The following is a 6,000-nucleotide window of genomic DNA, read 5'->3' as shown; positions in this document are numbered from 1 at the left end:
AGCACAGAGCGCGACTCGGGGCTCGAATCCACGAACCGTGAGATCATGACCTGAGCGGAAGTCAGTCGCTTAACCGACTGAGCCATCCAGGCACCCCCCTCCTTTATTCTTCTAATATAATTAATCGCACTGATAGATTTTCTAATATGAAACCAATTGTGCATTCCTGGGATAATCTATACTTGGTCATAAAATACTATCAGTATATTTCTGGATTTGATTTGCATGTGATTTTTTTGTTTTTTTGGCGTCTATATTCAGATGATATGGTTTGGTCATTTCTTTTACTGTAATTTTTTCTTCAGTTTTGGTATCAGGGTTATGCTGGCCTTGTGAAATGAGTCGCCAAATATTTTCTTTCTCTCCCTCTATTTTCTGAAAGTATTTGTATAAGATTGATTTTATTTCTCCATTATGTGAATCCAACAGTGAAACCATCTGGGCCTGTAGTATTCTTTGTGAGAAGTTTTTGATCAAATTATTCTGTTTCATAGATATAGGGGCATTCAGATTTTCTGTGTCATTTTTAACAGTTTTGATAATGTGTCTTTCAACGAATGTTTTCATTTCATCTACGTTGTTAAAATAACGGGCATAAACATGTTTATGACATTTATTTATCATATTTTTAATACACATAGGATATATAGTGATATCTCATCATTTACTCTGGATCTAGGAAATTTTTTTCTCTCTCTTTTTTTTTCCTCAGCCAGTCTGCTGGGGGGCAATCAATTTTATTGATCTTCTCAAGGAAACAAATTTTGGCTTTGTTACTGTTTTTTTTTTTCTTTTTACTCCTTTTTACTTCATTATATCCTTCCTTCTACTTTGGATTTATGAGATCTACTTTATCTAGATTCTTATGAGGAAAAGCTAGATTTCGTTTGTTTGTTTCTAATTTAGGCACTCAAACTAATAAATTTCTCTCTAGACATTGCTTTAGCTACAAACCCATACATTCTAATGTCGTATTTTTTTTCAGTTAAGGATACTTTCTGATGTCCTTTTTGATTTTTCTTTGACTGAAGAGGTAGAAGCATGTGTTTTGTTAATGTGCAGTTATTTGAGGATTTTCGAGATAGTATTATTGATCTGAAACCATTCTTTTGTGGTTACAGGACATATTCTGTATCATTGGAATCCTTGGAAGTAATATGGTCTATCTTGGTGAATATTCCATGCACACTTCAACTGTGTTCATTCTGTTGATGTTTGGCATAGAGTTCTGTCAAGGTCCATTTATCCTGAAGTCTGCTTTGACTTATATGAATATAATCACTCCAAGTTTTTTCTTACTGTTTGCATGGTATATGTTTTTTAATCATTTTAGTTTTTCTTTTTCCAGAGCCCTTTTTTTCAAGCTTTTAGTTAAATTCTAGTTATGCAGTGCAATATTAGTTTCAGGTGTAGAGTTTAGTGTTTCGACACTTACATACAACACCCGGTGCTCCTCACATTGCCCTCCTTAATACCTACCCATCAGCCACTTATCCCACCCTGCACACACCTCCCCTCCGGTAGCCATCAGTTGGTTCTCTGTAGTAAAGAGTCTGTTTTCTGGTTCGCCTCTCTCTTTTTCCCCCCTATGTTCATCTGTTTTGTTTCTTGAATTCCACATGAATGAAATCATATGGTATTTGTTTTTCTCTGACGGACTTATTTCGTTTAGCACAATACTCTCTAGCTCCACCCACGTCATTGTAAATGGCAAAATTTCACTCTTTTTGATCACTGAGTAATACCCCATCATATATATGTACCACAACTTCTTTATCCATTCATCAGTTGATGGACATTTGGGCTCTTTCCATAGTTAAGCTACTGTTGATAACACTGCAATAAACATTGGGGTGCACGTGTCCCTTTGAATCAATATTTTTGTATCCTTTGGGTAAATACCTAGTAGTGCATTTGCTGGGTCCTAGGTTAGTTCTATTTTTAACTTTCTGAGGTACTTCCATACTGTTTTCCAGACTGGCTGCAACAGTTTGCATTCCACCAACAGTGTAAGAGGGTTCCCCTTTCTCTGCATCCTCACCAACCCCTGCTGTTTCCTGTGTTGTTGATTTTAGCCATTCTGACAGGTGTGAGGTGGTATTTCACTGTAGTTTTAATTTGTATTTCCCTGATGATGAGTGATATTGAGCATCTTTTCATGTGTCTCTTAGCCATCTGTAGGTCTTCTTTGGAAAAGTGTCAATTCATGTCTTCTGCCCATTTCTTCACTGGATTATTTGCTTTTTGGGTGTTGAGTTTGATACATTGGAAACACTGGACAGCAACATGTAAAAGAATGAAACTTGACCACTTTCTTACACCACACACAAAAATAAATTCAAAATGGATGAAAGACCTAAATATGGGGCAGGAAACCATCAAAATTCTAGAGGAGAATAGGCAATAACCTCTTTGACATTGGCTGTAGCAACTTCTTACTAGATAGGTCTCCTAAGGCAAGGGAAACAAAAGTAAAAATAAGCTGTTGGGTCTTCATCAAGATAAAAAGCTTCTGCACAGTGAAGGAAACAATCAACAAAACTAAAAGGCAACCTTTGGAATGGGAGAAGATAATTGCAAATGACATATCTGATAAAGGGTTAAGACCCAAAATATATAAATAAATCATTTTACTTTTGAGCTGTGCTTTTATATTTAAAGTCCATCTCTTAGCAAACACATATAGTTGGATATTATTCTTTTATCCAGTCTGACAGTGTGAATTTTAATTGGAGTGTTAAGTCCATTTACGTTTAATGTGTATAGATATAATTAGATTTTTGTCTACCACTTTGCTCTTTGTTTTCTACTTTTGTTCCTGTATGCTTTTCGTTCCTGTTTTCCTGGCCTGCCTTTTGTTAAGTCAATTAAATATCGACATTTTTGACAGTTTTAATCTTTCAGACTTACAAAAATGGTGTCATTATAGTCCACAGTGTAATTATGTATACATCACCCCAATTCCCAAATGCTAACATCTTGCAAAATCACAGCACAGTTATCAACATCAGAAAGCTACCATTGTTGCAATGCTATAAGAAAACCTACAGACATCATTCAGAGTTCACCAGCCATCCTGCCAGTGTCTTTTTCCAGTCCAGGATTCACTCCAGGATCAGACATTGTATTTAGTTTTCATGGCTCCTCGATCTTTAAATAGGTCCTCAGTCTTTATTTGTATTTGATGACTTTAGCATGTTTGAATACTGTCAGCCAGCTATTTTGTGGAAAACCCCACATTTGGGGATTGTACCAGGTCTCCTCGTGATTATGTTCATCTTCCGAATTCTGGGCAGGAGTACCACGTAAATGATGTTATATCCTTCCCAGCGCATCATCTGAGGAAACGCATAGTGTTGATTTCACATCATCGGTGGGAATGTTAACTTTGGTCCTTTCGTTGAGGTAGCGTCTGCTGGATTTCTCCACCATGAAGTTACTATTTTTAACTTTATAATCAGCCTCTTGAGGCAGATTCTCCAAGCCTATGGAATTACCCCATTTTTCATCATACATTGCCTATTAATTTTAGCAGCCTTCGAGGCGTCTTGCCTGAAACAGTTAGTACTGTGGTGTTTGCAAATGGCTATTTTTCTTTAAAAATTTTTTTAAAATTTATTTTTGAGCGAGAGAGAGACACAGTGCAAGCGGGGGAGGGGCAGAGAGAGAGAGAGAGAGGCACAGAACCCGAATCAGGCTCCGGGCTCTGAGCTGTCAACGCAGAGCCCAATGCGGGGCCTGAATCCACAAACCGTGAGATCATGACCTGAGCTGAAGTCGGACGCTCAACCAACTGAGCCACCCAGGCGCCCCTGGTTATTTTTCTATGTCAACCATTGTTTCTATTTTTATTACATGGAGTTACAGTATGAGGAAGAACGTTCCCTTCTCTCCCACCTATTTATTAAATTATTTTTTATCACTGTAGGAACTTAAGGAGTTTTGTTTTGTTTTACAGAGTGTAATTACATTTTTTTAATTAACATAAATGTCATATTAGTTTCAAGTAGGCAACACAGTGAATTGAAAGTTCTATGCGTTATGCAGTGCTCACGACAATAAGTATAGTTTCTGGTGGCTCAGTCAGTTAAACAGCCGACTCTTGATTTCAGCTCAGGTCATTACCTCATAGGTGTGAGATCGAGCCCTGCGCCAGGCTCCACACTGGGTATGGGGTCTGCTTAAGATTGTCTTCCTCTCACTGGGTGTCGTATGGAAGTGATGAACCGTGGGAATCTACCCCCCAAACCAAGAGCACCCTGTACACACGGTATGTCAGCCAATTTGACAATAAATCGTATTAAAAAAATCAATAAAAAATAAAAAGATAAACAGGTAAAAAAAGAAAGAAACTAAAAAAGGAAGTATAGTTACCATCTGTCACCATACAACATTATAACAGTATTCTTGACCATATTCCCCATGCTGTACTTTTCATCCCTGTGACTTAACCATTTTATAACTGGAATTTTGTGTCTCTTAGCCTCCCTCACCTATTTCACCCAACCCCCAACCCCCTTCTCTGACAATATCGATGGACCTAGAGGGTATCAGGCTAAGTGGAACAAATCTGACAGAAAGACAAATACCATATGATTTCACTTACATGTGGGATTTAACAAAACAAAACAAATGAATGTCATTGTTAGTAGGAGGTCTCAGTCGTCAGAGATAGGATGTGTATGTATTTATGCATACATGTCTATCGATTTCTATATTTCTCTGTATATTTATTAAAAATCATGAGGTCATACTGAAACCATCAATTGTACTCCAGTATCACAGGTTCATCTCTTCTTTATTTATTTGTAGTTCCTATCTTTGACAGTGAGAAATTTATCACTCTTCATACACAGTATTTTTATTTATTTGCTTAATTCTAGAATACTTTTGAAAATTGATAACATATACTCCTATGAAAAACAAGCCTGGAGCACTTGGCTGACTTAGCCGGTGAACCTTGCGACTCTTGACCTTGGGGTTGGGAGTTCAAGTCCCGTGTTGGGTGTAGAGATTACTAAAAAATAAAATCTTAAAAAAAAAAATTAACTACGGTTTGTGTAAGGTCATTTTTGTCTTTGCTCCTAGAAATACAGTCCTAGTATTTTTTCCCAAAGTTAGGAAAATTCATTTTTATCCCCCCCATCCCACTTCATTATGGTTACGTGATTCTCTTATAAGACAGGTAAGTTTATTTGATTCTGTGTGTATTTCATTTTGTGTCCTGATACTCATCTTTGTGGATTTTTATTATTAGTGTCATTACTATTGATTCTAAGAAATATTCACCAAGATCTATAAGTCAGCAGCATACAAAAAATTATACTTAGAGAAAGTTCACTCTCCACTCCTTCTTCCCCATCCATTCTAACTGTTCCAACATTTTCCATATGTTTTGACCCACTCTCTCTCTATAAATGACCTCATTAGTTTTGGTTTATTCTTTCTGTCTTTCTTTTTGTGAAATGAGTGTGTGTGTCTGTGTGTGTGTGTGTGTGTGTGTGTAAGTTTCTTATTTACCTTTACCTCACCTTTCTTTACCTTACCTTTCTTTATAGCATATTACAGATAATCTTCTGCACTTACTTTTTATGTAAAAATATATTTTGGAAATCCTTTTTTAAAAAAATGTTTATTTATTTGAGAGAGAGCAAGCCAGGTTAGGGGCAGAGGGATAGATAGAATCTCAAGCAGGCTGCACTACCAGCATGGAGTCCAATGCTGGGGTCCATGTCACAACCATGAGATCATGACCTCAGCAGAAATCAAGAGTCAGATGCTGGGGCGCTTGGGTGGCTCAGTCGGTTGAGCGTCCGACTTCGGCTCAGGTCATGATCTCACAGTTCGTGGGTTGGGCCCCGCATCGGGCTCTGTGCTGACAGCTCAGAGCCTGGAGCCTGCTTCGGATTCTGGGTCTCCCTCTCTTTCTGCCGCTTCCCCACTCGTGCTCTGTTGGTCTGTCTCTCTCTCAAAAATAAACAGACATTAAAAAAAAGAGTC

This window comes from Lynx canadensis, chromosome X (assembly GCF_007474595.2).
Source record: "Lynx canadensis isolate LIC74 chromosome X, mLynCan4.pri.v2, whole genome shotgun sequence".
In the NCBI taxonomy this organism is placed as follows: domain Eukaryota; kingdom Metazoa; phylum Chordata; class Mammalia; order Carnivora; family Felidae; genus Lynx; species Lynx canadensis.
The sequence above is the reverse complement of the archived record's forward strand: the minus strand, read 5'-3'. Positions refer to the sequence as shown.